General features: G+C 35.1%; 1 pseudogene; it reads left to right on the forward strand.

Moving 5' to 3' along the window:
* The first annotated feature begins 12,733 nt into the window (after positions 1 to 12,733).
* Positions 12,734 to 13,638, forward strand: LOC134809297 (heterogeneous nuclear ribonucleoproteins C1/C2-like; annotated as a pseudogene).
* Positions 13,639 to 16,466: the final 2,828 nt, after the last annotated feature.

Here is a 16,466-nt window from a genome sequence, read left to right on the forward strand (position 1 = left end):
AAATGATGATTTACAGTAGAAATGAGCATACCTAGCATGCAAATAGTAGTCTCTAAATAATAGTTAAACTGAAAGAAACCAGAGATCCTTGAATAAATCACTTATTTGAAGTTAGAGGCAGGAAATGTACTACATGAACCTAATACATCTTATATCAGAAATAAATAAAAGCTAGAAAAGACTAATAGAATAATACCAAAGGACTCAGGACCCAACTTGAATGGGATTCCACTGGCCAAAGATGAGAGAATTTGAGCATCAGCAAGGATAATAACTATAGTGGATTCAAACGTAACAAATATGTTTAAATCAATTTCATGGAATTTCATAATTTATGACATTGGGAAGATAGTAGGGAAGTAACACATTATTATAAAAACTGAAAAATAAAAGGAAATATTTAAGAATGTGCCCTACTTTTCCTGTATTAATTACACTTCAGTGTCTTAGGAGAATTGCTCTACTCTAGCACCCTGAGGACAGTGCATCCATCTACATAGGTCACGTAGGCAGGTCTAAACTACTTCAGGTCTAAGTCTCGATTGCATATCCTGTGATACTCCTGGAACATGGGAAGATAGATAATCTTCTAAGGAGCTTTCACAGGCCATTTCTGACCCCTCCCCCATCCAATTCAAAGAAACTGTCATGACACAGCTAGTTTCACATCACATTCCATGTTCTGCTACAGTATTCCCATAATTAGGGTAGACTTGTATGTTATAAAGCTCATTCACTGCAGCATGAAATTGACTTCCTAGCAGCAAAATGTTGCATCACTTGTGTTATCACCTGGCCCTGTCTGTTTCATGGCACGTAGGATGTGAGAAGGGGATGACATTGCTGATCTTGTTTTGCTGTGTATGTAATAGAGTGTCTGAATCTATAAAGGGATCATTGTTTCTTTAGCAGCCAAATCTATCAGCCTGTTTGATGAGGGTCACCAAGTAAACGATGACAGGAAGTTTGTTTTTCTAAATATCATGCCAGTTTATAAATGTTTGAAGAATAAAAATAATAGAATATCAACAATATAAAACCCTTGATAAAATAATGAATTTAGGCAGTATCATGAATGACTGCTTATCTCATTAAAAGAGGGAACCAAAGATTATAAATTATTTGATAGAATTACAAAGCTCCACCTGATATGGTTATGCTTTGTGTCCCCACCCAAATCTCATCTGGAATTGTAGTACCCATAATCCCATCTGGAATTGTAGTTCCCATAATCCCCATAATCCTCACTTGTCAAGGGAGAGACCAGGTGGAGGCAACTGAATCATGGGGGCAGTTTCTCCTGTGCTGTTCTCATGACAGTGAGTGAGTTCTCACAAGATCTGATAGTTTTATAAGGGGCTCTTCCCCCTTCGCTCTGTATTTTTCCTTCTTGCTGCCTTCTGAGGAAGCTGCCTTGCTTCCCCTTTGCCTTCCACCATGATTGTAAGTTTCCTGAGGACTCCCCAGCCATGCTGAACTGTGAGTCAATTAAACCTCTTGCATTTATAAATTACCCAGTCTCAGGCAGTCCTTTATAGCAGCGTGAAAACAGATTAATACACATGTAGATTGGAAATAAATAAAACTCTCTATTTGCAGATGACATAATCTTGTACATAAATACATTAAGAAATTCACAAACAAAAACTGCTATGAGATACAAAGTTTAAATTCTAATTTAAACTAGTGACTTTCATTAACAATTATGTATCAAAACTAGTACATTGATAGTGTGGTTCAAAAAATATACTACACTAATACAAAATGTTAATAACAGGAGAAACTCTGTGCATGTAGGAGAGAAGGGGATTATGGAAACTGTACTTTCTGTGAAATTTTTCTGTATCCCTAATATTGCTCTAAAGATAGAGTCTATTAAAACAAAAGATATGAGAGCTAGAAAGCGAGTTCATCGCAGTTGTAGGACACAAGATTAATATGCAAAAATCAATTCTATTTGTATACACTTCAAGTGAACACTATGAAAATGAAATTTAAAAAGCAATTCTATTTATAAGATCAAAAGGACAAAACAATTATGAATAATAATATTTTTTAAAGTTCATATAGAAATGCAAGAGACCAAGAGTACCCAAAACAATGTTGAAAAACAACAAGGTGGAGGACTCGAGTTCCTAATTACAAAACCTATTACAAAGCTACAGCAATTAAGACAGTATGGTAGTGGAATGAGAGTAGACATATAAATCAATTTAACATGATTAGAAGTCTAGAAATAAACCATCACATTCATGGTCAGTTAGTCTGCCAAGACAATTCAATCAAGAAATAATAGATATTTTAAATAAAGAGTTTGGAATATCTAAATATCCACATGTAAGTTAATTATGTTAAACCTCTATCTCATAGAAGTCACAAAAATTAAATTAAAACAGATCAAAAACCTAAATACAAGAGCTAAAATGCATAAAGGAAAATTCCTAAGGAAAAACTTTTAGAGAAAAAATAGTTTAAACATTTGTGACCTTGATTTAGATAATGGTTTCTTAGACATGATATCAAAAGTACAAGTGATAGAAAAAAATAGATAAATTTATATCAAAAATAAAAACTTTTATTCCTCAAAGAATATTATTAAGAAAATAAAACCCAGAAATGGGAGAAAATATTTACCATTTATAAATCCTTTAAGGGATATATATTTGTGTATGTATGTATATAAATATACATACATGTATAATTAATACTTCTAAGATTCAATAATAAGAAGACAAATTACCTCATTAAAATACAGTCAAAAGATTTAAAGAGTCATCATACACCAATGGCCAATAAGCATCATTAGCCATGAGGGAACTGCAAATCAAAAGTACAATGAGACACCACTTCACACCCATTACTATGGCTATAATAAGAGTCAGAAATATAATAGCAAGTGTTGGCAATACTTTGGCGAATTTAGAGCCCAAGAGAAACAAAATATATTTTCACACAAATATGTGTATGTGAATGTTTTTAGTAGCACTTTTTATAATAACCAAAGAGTAAAATCACCAGAAGTGCTCAAGTAATGAACAGATAATAAAGTATGGTATATCTGTACAATGAATGGAATATTTTGGCACTACAATGGAATAATGGTACAACTGATAATGGTACAACACAGATGCATCTGGAAAACATTATACTAAGTGAATGAGGTAAAAAATATGACAAATTTATGATTCTATTCATATTACATGTCTAGAGTGTGCAAATCTGTAGACAAAGAAAGCAGATTGGCTCTTGTTAGGGTCTGAGGGCGGCAAGGCAGGATCAGACATCTTAGGAATGACTGCAAATGGGTATATGGCTTTTCTTTGGAGTAACAAAAATGTTCTAAAATTGTTTGTGATAATGACTTAATAATTCTGTGAATATACTAAAAACAAGCTATAACTTTAAATAAGTGAATTATATAATATGTGAATTATATCTCAATAAAGCTCCTATTTTAAAAAGTCGGGTAAACATTCTGACTTCACTCTAACACTGTAGAGAGTATTGGAAAAATTGAATATGAAAATTAAAATATAGCTCAGTCTTATGTAAGTATAGGAATACATTATTAATAATATATTTGAAAAGAGTCAATCATTGTGTTAAAAAGTGATAAACTGTAACTAAATAGGGTTTGTATGAGTAGTTCAAAGATGTCTTAACATTAGCACATTTTAGGTATAAGATACTACATAGTCAGATAAAAAAAGAAAACCCATACAATTCTCTCACAGATTCTGAAAAGGCTTTTGTTATTCTTTGATCTAGGACTTACAATTTCAATATCATGGTGAATTAATTTAAACTGCTTGAATACCCTTCTATTAAAAAATCACACTGGATAAAATGTAAAAAAAATTAGAGCATATGTCACAATGGAGGAGAAAAGTGGAAACACACGATGCTATAAATATAATAAGAACTCAAAGCCAGAGAGATAAGTATATAAGCTGACAGTATAGATGCTCCATAGTGTAAGTGGGGTGGTCTAACTCAAATACAGGTCATAGGGATTAAGGACATTTAGCTTAACATCTACAGATGAAAAATTTACAAGAACTTGTCTTTTGTTAAATAGGAAATTAGAAATTATATCTCACAATATAGCCAAACCTTTAAATATATTTTCCTTAAATGAAATGTTAAAACTATAAAGTTATCTGTGATAAATGCAAACTTCAAGTATATGTGCAAAAATCTGAATAGTCTTACTTAACTGAAGAAAATCAAATACACAAAAAATCATTTTTCATGCAAATATTCCAGGCACAAATATTTTCATTGCAAAATTCTGTCAAAAAATTACAAACTACATACTTCCAAACAACTTAACTGTACAACTCAAGGAACTGGGAAAAAAGAATAAACTAAGCCTAATGTCAGCAGAAGGAAAGAAAAAAAATACATATTAGAGCAGAAATAAACAAAATAGAGTCTCAAAAAACAATAGAAAAATCAATGAAACTATGAGTGGTTCCTTGAAAAGATACATGAAATTGGCAAATATTGACATAGATTAAGATAAAAAGAGAGAACACTCAAATATGTAATCAGAAATGAGAGAGGAGGCATTTCAGTTGACACCACAGAAATGCAAATAATCATAAGAGACAGATATGATTTTAAGTTTCCTGAGGCCTTCCCAGCCATGCAGAACTGTGAGTCAATTAAACCTCTTTCCTTTATCAATTACCCAGTCTCAGGCAGTTCTTTCTAGCAGTATGAAAACAGATTAATACACTACCTGTAAAATAATCTTGCCAAAAAAGTAATTAGAATGGGAGGAAAGGCTAAGCAAGATGTTGGGATAGAAGGCTCTACTGATCGTCTCCCCTGCAATGGCAGTTTAACAACTATCTATCTACTCACAAAAAAACAACTTAATAAGAACTAAAAATTAAGTGAGCTCTCATATTACCTGATTTTATCTTTGTATCGCTGAAAGAGGCAGTGAAGTTAAAAAACAAAAAACAAAAAACAAAAAAAAAACAGTCTTGAATCATTGATGCTACCCCTTCCTCATTTCCCCGAAAGTGGCAGTTTGCTGCACATAGCATCTCTAGGCACTGGAGGATGAAGAACACAGCAATTGTGAGGCATTGAACTCAATGCTGTCCTGTTACAGCACAAAGAAAAAACAAACCAAACTCAGCTGAAACCATCCACAGAAGCAGCATTTAAAGCAGCCCTAGCCAGAGGAGAAACACCTACCCCAGCAGGCTAAACTTAAGTTCCCATAAAAATAAAATCAAAATGGACTAAAGACTTAAATCTAATACATCAAACTATAAAGCTGCTACAAGAATACTTTGGGGAAACTCTCTAGGACATCACTTGGGACAAAACTTTTTTGAGTAATACCCCACAACCTCAGGTACCCAAATAAAACATGGAAAAAAATGAGATCACATCAAGTTAAAAAGCTTCTGTACAACAAAGGATACAATCAAAAAAGTTTAGAGACAATCCATAAAATGTGAGAAATTATCTGCAAACTACCCCTCTGAAAATGAATTAATAACTAGAATATATAAAAAGCTCAAAAACTGTATAGTAAAAAAGTCTAAAACTCCAATCAAAAAATGGTCAAAAGATTTTAATAAATACTTCTCAAAAGAAGACATACAAATGGCAACCAGGCATATGGAAAAGTGCCCAACATCATTGATCATGAGAGAAATGCAAACCAAAACTACAAAGACATATCATATCGCCCCAGTTAAAATGTCTCATATCCAAACCACAGGAAAAAAAAATTAAAATTAAAATTAAAAAACTGTTGGACAGGATGTGGAGAAAAGGGGAAACTTCTACATTGTTGGTGGGAATGTAAATTAGTACAACCACTGTGGAGAACAGTTAGAAAGTTCCTCAAAAAAACTACAAATAGAGGTACTATACCATCCAGCAATCCTACTTCTGGGTATATACTCATAAGAAAGAAAACCAGTATATCTAAGAGATATCTGCACTCCTATGTTTGTTGCAGCACTGTTTACAATAGGCATGATTTTTAAGCAAATTAAGTGTCCACCAACAGATAAATGGATAAGGAAAATCTGGTACATATACACAATGGAGTATCATTCAGCCATAAAAAAGAATGAGATTTAGTCATTTGCAACCACATGGATAGAACTGGAGATCATTATGTTAAGTGAAATAAGCCAGGCACAGAAAGACAAACATTGCATGTTCTTACTTATGTTTGGGATCTAAAAATCAAAACAATTGAACTCACGGAGATAGGGAGTAGAAAGATGGTTACCAGAGGCTGGAAAGGGTTGCGGGGGCTGGTAGGGTGTTGGGGATGGTTATTGGGTTCAAAGAAATAAAAAGAATGGGCTGGGCGCAGTGGCTCATGCCTGTAATCCCAGCACTTTGGGAGGCTGAGGCGGGCGGATCACTTGAGGTCAGGAGTTCCAGACCAGCCTGGCCAACATGGTGAAACCACGTGTCTACTAAAAATACAAAAAATTAGCCAGGCGTGTGGCAGGCACCTGTAATCCCAGCTACTCGGGAGGCTGAGGCACAAGAATCGCTTGAGGCAGAGGTTGCAGTGAGCTGAGATCATGCCACCGCACTCCAGCCTGGATGATAGAGTGAGACTCAGTCTCAAAAAAAAAAAAAAAAAAAAAAAAGAAAGAAAGAAATAGAAAGAATGGATAAGACCTACTATTCAACAGCACAAGAGGGTGGCTAGAGTCAATAATAACTTAACTGTACATTTTGAAATAACTTTAAGAGTATAATTGGATGGTTTGTACCTCAAATGATAAATGCTTGAGGGAATGGGTACCTCATTACCCAAGATATGCTTATTTCACACTGCATGCCTGTATCAAAACATCTCATGCATCCCATAAACATATATACCTCCTATGTACCCACAAAAATTAAAAAAATAAACTTCTGAACAGCAAAGAAAACAATAAACAAAGAGATGACCCAATGATATGAGAAAATATTTGCAACCTACCCATCTGAGAAGAGATTAGTAACCAGAATGTGTAAGGAGCTCAAACAACTCTATAGGAAAAAGTCAAATAATCCAATCAAAAAATAGGTAAATGATTTGAATATACATTTCTCAACAGAAGACATACAAATAGCAAGCAGGCATCTGAAAAGGTGCTCGACATCACTGGTCATAAGCAAAATGCAAATCAAAACTACAATGAGATACCATCTTACCCCAGTTAAAATGGCTTATGTTCAAAAAACAGGTAATAACAAATGCTGACATGGACCTGGAGAAAAAGAAATCCTCAATACACCTTTGCTGGGAGTGTAAATTAGTAAAGCACTATGGAGAACAGTTTTGAGGTTCCTTAAACAACTAAAAATAGTGGTACCGTACCATCCAGAAATCGCATTGCTAGGTATATACCCAAAGGAAAGGAAATCAGTATATTTAAGAGATATCTGCACTCTTAGTTTTGTTGCTCCACTGTTCACAATGTCTAAGATTTGGAGGCAACCTAAGTGTCCATCAACAGATGAATAGATTTTTTTAAAATGTGATACTTATTCGGTCATCTTGCCAGCCACTTGTACACAATGTTGTACTACTCAGCCACAAAAAAGAATGAGATCCAGTCATTTGCAACAACATGGATGGAACTGGAGACCATGTTAAGTGAAATAAGCCAGACACAGAAAGACAAACATTGCATGTTCTTACTTATTTGTGGTATCTAAAAATCAAAATAATTGAATTCATGGAGATAGGGAGTAGAAGGATGTTACCAGAGACTGGAAAGGGTTGTGGTGGGCTGGTGGGGAGTTGGGGATGGTTAACAGGTACAAAAAAATAGTTAGAAGTAGGCTGGGTGCAGTGGCTCATGCCTGTAATCCTAGCACTTTGGGAGTCCAAGGCGGGTGGATCACCCGAGATCAGGAGTTCCAGACCAGCCTGGCCAACATGGCGAAACCTCGTCTCTACTAAAAATACAAAAAAAAAAAAAAAAAAAAAATTAGCCAGGCATGGTGGCATGCGCCTGTAATCCCAGACACTCGGGAGGCTGAGGCAGGAGAATCACTTGAACCTGGGAGGCAGAGGTTGCGGTGAGTTGAGATAGTGCCATTGCACTCCAGCCTGAGTGACAAGAGTGAAACTCCGTCTCAAAAAAATAAAAAAGTACTGAATAAGACCTACTATTCAATAGCAAAATAGGTTTACTATAGTAAATAATAACTGTACATTTAAAAATAACTAAAAATGTGTAATTAGACTGTATGTAACACAAAGTTTAAATGCCTGAGGGGATGGACACCACATTCTCCATGATGTGATTATTATGCATTTTATGCCTGTATCAAAACACCTCACGTACCCCATAAATGTATACACCTATGTACCCACAAAAATTACAAACTGTAATTTTTATTTTTGAGATGGAGTCCCGCTCTGTTGCCCAGCCTGGAGTGCAGTGGCAAGACCACTCGCCTCACTGCAACCTCCACCTCCTGGGTTCAAGTGATTCTCCTGCCTCAGCCTCCCAAGTAGCTGGGATTACAGGTACACACCACCATGCCCGGCTAATTTTTGTATTTTTAGGAGGGACAGGGTTTCACCATGTTGGCCAGGCTGGTCTCAAACTCCTGACCTCAGGTGATCCACCCACCTCAGCCTTCCAAAGTGCTGGGATTACAGATATGAGCCACCATGCCCAGCCTAAAAACTGTAATTTTTTAAAAATAAAAATTATATAATTTATTTTTAAAAATTAATTAGAATATTTCTCTCTTGAAATTCTCCCTCTTGATGCTCAATTTTCTAACCTATGACTTGTTTCAAAATAACACAGATGGAGGAGGGAAAGAGGGAGGCACAGATTTTATAAAAGGCCTTGAGTTGATATTTACTGAAGCTGGGAGACAGTAAATCATATCATACTATTATATCTACCTTTATATGTTTGAGATGTTTCATAACAAAAATTTTTTAAAAGAAATGGGGAAAAAACATATAAACATATAAGCTTACCTCTAAATATATACAGCGCCTGTGAGCAGAATATAAAACTTCATTAGAAGATAGTAAAGAATGCCAAATTTAATGAAAAGTGATACCAACTTCATATATTGGAAGGCTCAGGATTTTAAAAATGTTGCTCCTTTCTAAAATAGCCCTTAATTTTAATTAAGTCTAATCAGAATTCTAGCTAAAATTTTAATGGAACTTTACTAATCTAAATTTTATATTGAATTTAAAAGGGAAAAAGTATAACCATGGCATTTGTGAAAAAAAAAGTGGAAGGATTTGCTCTATTAATATTTAGTTTAAAAGTATAGTAATTAAGATAGTGTGGTGTTCATGAAGAAAGAGACACATTGACGGATGGAACTAAATAAAAAGCCCCAGAAAGAGAACAAGGCATATATAGAATTCTGATATGAAAGATAAAATATTGTAGATTGGTGGGGAAAGAAGGAGATATTCCATTTATGGATATGGGATAACTGACTATTCATATTAGAAAAAGTGAAATTGGATCTCTATTTGTATCTTACACAAAACTAAATTCAAAATGGATGAAGAGTGTAAATTTGAAAAGGTAAAAGTTCGATAACTTTACAGCAAAATATAGGAAAATATCTACATGAAATATATTTCCCCTTTGTTTTTATTTGACAGGTAATAACTGTACATATTGATGGGATACAGTGTGATATTTTGATACATGCACACAATGTGTAATGATCAAATCAGGGCAATTAGCATATACATCACCTCAAATACTTATTATTTCTCTACGATAGAAACATTCAAAATCCACTGTTCTAGATATTTGAAAATATACAACAAATTGTTAATTTATAGTCACCCTATGGTGCTATGGAAACTAGAATTCATTTTTCCTTTTCCTATCTAGGTATAATTTAAAGCAGATGGTTATTAACACAAACATTACAAAAGGGAAGGGGGATGTGATAAGAGATAGGTAAATGAAGTGCCTAAAAATTAAACATTCATGTTAAACTATTCCTTCAAATGCAATAAAATGTACATTAACCTATGTGTGATCTATTATATATAAAATATATGCTAATAAAGGGAGCAGGGAACATTGTCGTGAGAAGGTAAAGAGAGCTGATATTTTTTCACCACTGAATAAGGCAGATGCTTTTAATTTGAGTCAGATTTTTTTAAGCAACCCCTTTCAGCTGTCTCCTTAACTTCCACCAAGGAGATACATATGTATATATATCCCTAAATACATTTCCCTAAATATATTTTTGCAATAAATAGCTTCTATATATAACATATATATAATTTTACAAATCATCATATATATAATTTTACAAACCATCATATATATATATATATACACACACACAATTTTACAAACCACCTCTGAACTGACCACAAAGTTTAAGATAGGGATACTTGGAGAAACCGGAAATATTTTGGTTTGAGAGAAGAGGGAGAGCTGCCCTGCCCTGCCCTGCCCTGCCCTGCCCTGCCCTCCCCTCCCCCCTGCCCGCCTGCCGCGCCCTGCCTTTCTTTCTTTCCCTTCCTCCCTTCCTTCCGGCCTTCCTTCCTTCCTTTCTTTTTTCCTTCCCTCCTTCCTTTCTTTTTCCCTTCATTCTTGCATTTTGCTCACCCATGTTTTACAGCAGAAAGGGTTTATGGTAGCCAAAGGTACGGTATACATTTTGCTATTCATTTGAACAAAGGGAACAGATGAATGAGGGTGATTATGTACATATCAATTATAAATCCTTTTGGTTATCCACAAGAGAAACCCTAACATAATGCCTTAAATAATAAAGACACTAAAGTATCTCACTTCATAAGTCTGGAGCTCCATAGTTCCAAGTTGAGTTTAGTGGTTATATTAGGCCGCTGTGTCAGCTTCTCAAATCTCTCAGCTTTGGCTTTTCCTTCAGGATTGCAAGACAGATTACACTGCTTCTAATCTGATATTTTTACTGCAAAGTATCAAAAGAAATATTAATTGACTTTGCACATATTGCCCAGGTGCCAACTATGAGTCAGGGATGTGCCACATTCTATAATACTAGAAGTAGACCCACACAAGGAAGAATAACTTCACCCCTAAATCCCAATACTGTTCCTATTGAGTAACACTGGCTTGGACCAATCACAGTTCATCCTCTATGGCTGGGCACGTGGCACTTGACCAAACTTGTGATTCTGTTAGGAAGGAAGAAGAGGGATGGCGAGCGAGTAGATAAATATCGGTGACTACAACAGGCAGGACCAACTCTTTTTGAGCAATTCAAATGTGTCAAATACTCTGCTCAACAGTTCATGTACATTATATCATTTTACTGTCAAGTAAGCCTTCAAGAAAGTTTATTATTGTCTGCACTTTACGGGTGAGAAGACTGAGCCTCAATTTGAGAAAAGTAAGGCATTTCCCTAAGCTCCTTTAGCTAACAAGTAGCATCATCCAATTTCATGCTCGGTGTTCACAGAACTTCACCTTTTTATCAAAACAACAACAAAACTTGATTTCTATAATCATGAAGTATACACAGAGCGATAAACATCTCTGACTTTGCTTCTTCAAGTTGATAAGTGACTCACATAGAAAAATGTGCTTCATGGAATCTAGTCCTTCATTGATTCTCTCATGAATGATGATTATTAACTTGCTCAGACCATCCCTATACTACTTATAACTGGCTTTAGAATGAATTCCCACAGCTTGCACTGCTTTACATAAACCTAATGTTAAATATTTGGTATAACAAGGGTTCTTTTAACACTGATATTTGAAAAAGTTTATATACTTTTTCTAAGCCTCAGAATACAAAATATGTTGTAATATCATCCATATTGGTAAATCATATTTTCAATTTGTCCTCAATTTCAAGTAAATCCTCAGCCAAATAAACCAGAAAGCTAATACATCACTTTAATTACAATAAATGGAAGTTGCCCTAAATATATTTCTGCAATAAATAGCTTCTATTATTAATTTTTGAAAGATTAATTTAAGGGGAGATTATTCTCAATAAAATTGGGGATCGTTGGCTGTGAACTGCTATTCCTCATCTATGTATATTATATACCATTTTTATTCCTCCACCATGGAAAAACTAATTTCCAATTTTAAGGCATTTGAACACATACATTTATTAAGAAACTATCAATATTGTAAATTATATTCTTCCTGGTGCCTCACTGGCTAAATTTAAGATGGCAAATTTCTGTAGCGTAGATATAATAAACAAGGCTTAGTTTAGAAAAAAATACTGCTTTTCTAGAATTACAATAATATGCTCTACTATTAAAATGAGAAGAAACTTAGTTTTTCCATTGGCATAAAATTGTTTCCCCATTGGGAACATTTCATACATAGTGATAATTAATTATGATAGATGTCTTGATTAGTGAATAGAGCATGAGCTTCAAAACCAGGATGATTTGACTTTCAGTTCCAGCTTTGCTTTTCTAGCTATGTGGCTTTGGGCAAATTATTTAACATATCTAGGCTTCAGTACCTTCTTCAAAATAGAGGTACTATTCAACTATGAGATAATATTCACATCATGTGCATTTTGTAAATTCTAATCATTAATAATAATTAAGTTTTGGCCATTTTGTGAAGCAACAAAGACTGAGAGGTTGTGGCTGCATTGCCAACCTGGAGCAGCAGTAGCCTTCTGCACATAGAACCTGGGAGTAGGAGACTCAGAATCAAATCTCTTCTCCTTCCCCCATCCTAGCTCTGGCTTTGGGAGAAACCTTACAAACACAATGGCTAGCAATGTTACCAACAAGACAGATCCTCATTCCATAAATTCCTGTGTGTTTATTGAGAATCTCAGAACTCTTGAGGTCAAGAAGTCTGAAGTGGAGGCAATCTTTTTGTAGTATGACAAAATTGTGGGTTGCTCTGTTCATAAGGGCTTTGCGTTTGTTCAATATGTTAATGAGAGATACCCGGGCTGCTGTGGCAGGGGACAATGGCAGAATGATTGCTGGCCAGGCTTTAGTATTAATCTGGCTGCAGAGCCAAAAACAAAGTGAGGAAAAGCAGGTGTAAAATGATCTGCAGCAGAGATGTATGGCTCCTCTTTTGACATGGACTATGACTTTCAATGGGATTATGATGAAAGGATGTACAGTTACCTACCACGTGTTCCTCCTCCTCCTCCCATTGCTCGGGCCATTTGTCCTCAAAAGGCCAGAGTGCATTAGAAAACACCTCACAAAGGGGTGAAAGTGGCTTTAATTCTGTGTGGACAAGGGGATCTCCCAAGTCTGGAAAGTTGAACAGAGGTGACGTTTAGGCTGTGAAGAAGGAAGTGACCCAGATAAAACAAAATGTGTATTCTCTATTGAAAAACATGAAAAAAAAATTGAAAAGGAACAGAGCAAACCAGCAGTAGAGATGAAGAATGATAAGTCAGAAGAGGAGCAGAGCAGCAGATCACTGAAGCAAGATAAGACTAATGTGAAGATGGAGTCTGAGGGGGATGCAGATGACTCTGTTGAGGGGGACCTGTTGGATGATGATGATAATGAAGATAGGGGGTGACCAGCTAGAGTTAATCAAGGATGATGAACAAGAGGCTGAGGAAGGAGAAGATGACGGAGAAGATGACAAAGACAACGCCAATGGCGAGGATGACTCTGAAGCATATTGTGGGGTTTAGAAATATTATCCAATTATTTCCTTACCTAGGTGCTTGTAAGATCAGCTCTTTCACCAGATTCTCTCCCCTAGTACCTTCAGAGCATGCCCACGGTTCTCACCATCCTTGCCCTTCCCATTAATTCACATTGCCCTGTGCCTAGTCCCATTTCACTTCCTTTGATGCTCTTTGTAGTTTTGCAGTCTTACTTTGTAATTTATGCTTTTAATTTTTAATCCTATTTTTAAATTTTAAAAATAGGATTTTAAATTTTAATCCCATTTATGACTGAACAATAAAAAGAATGTATGGTTATTATCAACTGTCTCCAAAATAATCTCTTGTTATGCATTGAGTACGGTTCTTTTCATTCATACATAAATTCAGTAGTTGCTTCCCTAACTGCAGAGTCAATCTCATTTATTTGAGTAGCACCGGAAACCGTCCTTGAGTTAAAAGTATATATGTTATATTCTCACATAAGTTTGCTGTGTGAGGCAGTTCAACACAAATGTAACAATGTGTTTTTGTGAATGAGAGTTGTCATGTCAAATGTATTTTTTTAGAAAAGTAATCAGCATTACTGTTTTAAGATTTGTTCTGTAAAGTTGATACTGTGGGATATTTTTGTGAACAGTCCGATATTTGGGACCTTTTTTCCTCAAAATAAACAGGTCCTTATTAAACCAGGAATTTGGAGAAAAAATTAATATCATAATCATATACTCATTCAGAGTCCAGAACTCTTTATCCATGTGCCTTGGTGGAATGCATGCTCTCAATCAATCCAAATCAGATCACTGCTGGAACCAGTAGTCAACTATTCAGCAAAATGTCGGGATGGTGTGGTAGAGATAGATTTTAAACCATAAATAGAACCCATAAGATTTAATGATTGACTTGAGATGAGTGTGGAAAAATAAATAGTCCAGAACCATACCTGAGTAACTATGGTTTAAGTTATTCAGTAAATGGGGGTACCATTGATAAGAAAATGAATTCTCAAGAAGAAGCAGGTTTGGGGAGACAGAGAGAGAGAAAAAGAGAGAGAGAGAGAGACTTTTGAAATTGAAATTTTTAGTTTTCACTTTGGGGTATCCTTGGGACATTCAAAAACTGACAGCTAGATGGCAGCTTACTAAATGGCCGGGAAGTCAATGGAGAAGTTTCACATAGGTCTAGAAAAATAGACATCACTAGTATAGTTGAAATAACTGGAACTACTAGTGTGAGTGAGATGAATCTAGAATTGTAATTTTAAAATTGCAGTTTTATTCAGAAAATTAAAGGGTGTAAAGGGTAGGAAGAGAAACAAGAAAAGAAAATATATCCAGACCTGTTTATCCGACTGTTCACTAAATAGCCACACGCACTTTTTATCTTTATAATGCATTACTCATAGCATTCTGAAAGAATCAGTGTATATGCTATTACTTCTATCTAATATGCCCTTTCTACTTTCCCAGCTACTCCCTATTGTTATCTTTTAGCTAACTCCTTTTCATTTCTAGGATTCCATTTAATATCGACTAACACAAAAACCTAACCTGTAAACTCCATTTAATTTCAACGAACCTGGAATGCTCTATGTACATTTGTATCACAGTAGTTGTTATGGACTGAATCATGTCTCCTTCCTTCAAATTTGTATGTTGAAGTTTTAATCCCTAGTCCCTCAGAATGTGACTGTATTTGGATATAGAAATTTAAAGAAACAATTGACATTAGATGAAGTCACTAGGATGGGCCCTAATGACTTGTATGCTTATGAGGAGTCTGTGACACATAGACACACACAGAGGAAAGACCATGTGAAGACAAAGGAAGAAGATAAGCCGGCCATCAACAAGCCAAGAAAAGAAGTCTCAGGAGAAACCAAACCTGCTGACACCTTGATCTTGGATTTCTAGCTTCCAGAACTGTGAGAAAATAAATTTCAGTTTAATCTACTCAGTCTGTGATACTCTTGTAATGGCAGCTCTAGTAAACTAATACAGCACTTTAACACATATACTGAAAGAACTGAAATCAGAACTTTGAAGAGAGATCTGAACTCCCACGTTCATTATAGCCTTACTCACAATAGACAAGGTATGGAAACAGGTGAAGTTTCCGTTGACAGATGAAGATTTTAAAATGTGGTATATACGTACAATGGGATATTATTCAGCCTTGAAAAAGAAAGAAATTCCATCATATGCAATAACATGTATCAACCTAAAGGACATTATGTTAAGTGAAATAATCTGGTCACAGAAGGACAAATACTGCATGATTCCACTTACAGAATGTATCTAAAATAGTCAAAATCATGGAAACAGAGAATACAATTGTGGTTTCCAGGGGTGGGAGGTGGTATAGGGGAAATGGAAAGTTGTTTTTCCATTGGTAGAAAGATTCTATTATGCTAGATGAATAAATTCTAGAGATCTGCTGTACAATGTAGCACCTATAGTTAACAAAATAGTACTGTGCACTTCAAAATTTAAGAGGATAGATTTTGTGTTAAGTGTTAGTACTGCAAAAACAAACAAAAAGTAACAGAAAGGGACACAAAGGAAATTTGGTAGGTGTTAGATATGTCTATTATCTTGATTGTGATGATAGTATTAAAGGTATTTGCATGTGCACAAACTCCTCAAATTGTACTCATTGAATATGTGCAGTTATTTGTATATCAATTAGATTTCAACAAAGCTGGTAAAAAATAAGAGTTGACTAACAAAACCAAATAGCACAAAAATGTCAAAATAGAAATTTAAAAATCTATATTTTATAGAGGCAATTGGGACACGTTCAAATATGACTGGGCAAAGAGTAGACCCAGGCAACATGAGGCAGAGAAAAAA

Source organism: Pan troglodytes, chromosome X (assembly GCF_028858775.2).
Source record: "Pan troglodytes isolate AG18354 chromosome X, NHGRI_mPanTro3-v2.0_pri, whole genome shotgun sequence".
In the NCBI taxonomy this organism is placed as follows: domain Eukaryota; kingdom Metazoa; phylum Chordata; class Mammalia; order Primates; family Hominidae; genus Pan; species Pan troglodytes.